Source organism: Hipposideros armiger, unplaced genomic scaffold (assembly GCF_001890085.2).
Source record: "Hipposideros armiger isolate ML-2016 unplaced genomic scaffold, ASM189008v1 scaffold_820, whole genome shotgun sequence".
In the NCBI taxonomy this organism is placed as follows: domain Eukaryota; kingdom Metazoa; phylum Chordata; class Mammalia; order Chiroptera; family Hipposideridae; genus Hipposideros; species Hipposideros armiger.
This window is the reverse complement of record NW_017732170.1, coordinates 505,726-508,684: the sequence shown is the minus strand read 5'-3', so window position 1 is coordinate 508,684 and position 2,959 is coordinate 505,726. Positions and strand designations below refer to the sequence as shown.

Here is a 2,959-nt window from a genome sequence, read left to right as displayed (position 1 = left end):
ATCACATCATATCAGCTCTAAATATTTCAGTATGTATCTCTAGGTAACACAAACTCTTAAAAAACAACAACACCACAGTACTATTATCACTTACAACAGATAACAATAATTCCTTTTCACATCATATATCCAGTCAGTGTTTGCAAATATCCTCTTCTGGATGGTTTGTTTAAATCAGAATCCAAATAAAATTCACACTTCACATTTGGTAAAAAATGATAATAATAATAAAAGACAGAGTCCATGACCGAGTTTATTTACCGAGTCACTATATGGAGCATAAACATCCTCACTCAGCTCACTTTCCAAGCTGTCATAGGAAGAGTCATTCATTTGGAAGCAAGAGAAATCTGGGGCATTCTCTCTAGTATCACATCTCACTGAAGCCTCTCCCAAGAGGGAAGTGATTTCTTCTCCAAATATCCTACAGGAATTTTCAGTCAGAAATTGAATAAGCAGAGAAACCTTTCTTGTCAATTTGTTTTCTAGTTCTGGGCTGGAGGAAGTAAGAGGCCAAAGAATGCTTGGAGTGCTACACACCACCAAATTAATTGCAGTCATCTGATTGGATGAAGACTTTTGCTCAATACAGTGTAATACCCCAAAAAGATACCTTAGGAGAATAACATTGGCTCTTAGAAGCTGGTCTAACAGCCTTTGAATTGTATTTATTTTCTCTTCATCATTTCCTTGATCCATTACACAGACCCATTGATCATGAAATCTGATGAAAAAATACTTCCTGGAATATTTCATAGAAAGTCCTTTAAGACAGATGCTATCACACAAATAGATTCACAGTCCAGGTGTATTTCAACTCCAGAATTCAGTTTCTTTCAGCTCTCTGCTCTCTGCAGGTTTTACATTGGCTGACTGTCTGAAAATGCTGTTGGTGAGGGGTCCTTCTTGATTAAGAAAGCTAAGCATATCCGATACAGGTTTGGGTAGATTGTTGTTCTCACAAATATTTGGCAGACACTCCAAAGAGCTGTCCTGGCAGAGGAGATGTTGGTGACATGGCCAAGTGATCCAGGTGAGTTCTAGAACCCACTAAAAGGCCCAGTTCTTCTCCTTTTAAATGTCTTCTGGCCCGAGTCACTCAGTTGCTGGGCTGCTGCCAGGTGGCTGGGCTTCAGGGTGAATTGACATTGCATCTCTCGGAGCTGCTGATCCTAGAGGAAAGGTTCTTAGAGGCTGGAAGGACTAGTGGGGTCCTTTGGTAACTGTGTCAAGAGTTCAGTGTCTTGAAGATGGTTCTTTTTAATGCCATAGGGATATTCATGTCCACTAAGTAGATACAGTGCCTCTACTTTGCCAGAACTGAGCCATCACTATAATCTCGCTCCGAGGCAGTGACCCCTAACATTGGTGGTGACATGTTGATAACTTCATTTGCTGTATCTGAATTCATTCCTGTTATAGTTTTAGAATAGGCACAATTCCCAGTGCCCTTAGTGAATATTATGAGGGGAATGCTCTTCGGATTGTCCTTCCCCTTCTCTAGATTGATGTATCTCTGGAGGAGAGAGAGCCATTTGTCCTCCTGTCCTGGAGGACTGAAAGTGGCCNATTCAGTAAACTATGTTGTTAACAGATGTGCTGTCATCCAAGCTTTGTTGTTCCATTTAGAGAGCAGAGGCAGAGTAGATTGAGCTTAATTCTTAAGGGTCCTAGGCCTTTCAGAATGATAAATGAGAATTGGCTTCAACTTAAAGTCACCAGATGCATTAGCCCCTAACAAGAGTGTCAACCTGTCCTTTGAATCTTTGAAGCCAGACATTGACTTCCCCTCTCTAGCTGTGAAAGTCCTAGATGGCATCTTCTGCCAATAGAAGGCTGTTTCATCTACACTGACAATCTGTTGTTTAGTGTAGCCATCTTCATTAATTACCTTAGCTAGACCTTCTAGATAACTCACTGCAGCTTCTACATCAGCACTTGCTTCACCTGGCACTTTGATGTTATGGAGACAGCTTCTTTCTTTAAACCTCATGAATCAAACTTTGTTAGCTTCACACTTTCCTTCTGCAGCTTCATCACCTCTCTGCCTTCAGGGAATTGGAGAGAGTTAGGGCCTTGCTCTGGATTAGGCTTTGGCTTAAGGGAATGTTGTGGCTGGTTTGATCTTCAATCCAGAGTAAAATTTACTTATTCTAAACTTTTCATTATCAATTTATGTACTATTTTTTGGTTCGTAGATCAAGGACTCATTAGACATTTTTAGACATTTGGCTTGGATGGTGCTATGTAACCTTGAATTATGTGATTCTAAATCCCTCGATTATATAAAAAGTAATAATAGCAACTAAAAATCTTAAACTTTGTTCTAAAAGAGTAGATTGCAAGTTTCATCAAAACACCAATTTTCCTCTTGGGATTTTCTTTCTTTCTTTCTTTCTTTCTTTCTTTCTTTCTTTCTTTCTTTCTTTCTTTCTTTCTTTCTTTCTTTCTTTCTTTCTTTTTTTCTCCTTCCTTCCTTCCTTCCCTCCTTCCTTCCTTCCTTCCTTCCTTCCTTCCTTCCTTCCATCCCACCTTCCTTCTTTCTCTGGAGAATGGTATTTTATTTACTAGACAGCATGGAGTTCACATATACCTATTGAAAACCAGTGCTTTGAAAAACAAACAACTTTAAAAGTTAGCAGCAGTTTCTGCAAGTACAAAAATACACATTTATTACATACCATATGCTAGTAACATTTGTCAAGATGTAGTATACAAACTCAAAGCATATTAGATAAAGCATCAGTCTAATATATTATAGATTAACAGAGTATAATAAAATGGCATCTACTCTGTCTTCAAATCATACAATATAAAATACTTTACAACAATATTAACAAACTATTCCCACTAAGCATTACAGGAGACCTAGGGAAACACAGAAGGTAGGACTGGTTATTTAAGAGCCTCAGCATCTACTTTCTTCTATGCTTCAAATTGGGTGAGTGGTTTTCTACTC

The 2,959-nt window shown here is 38.6% G+C and overlaps 1 pseudogene; it reads right to left on the bottom strand.

Moving 5' to 3' along the window:
* The window catches only part of LOC109374410 (rho GTPase-activating protein 20 pseudogene), a 5,282-nt pseudogene extending 3,289 nt beyond the window's left edge, over positions 1–1,993 (bottom strand).
* Positions 1,994–2,959: the final 966 nt, after the last annotated feature.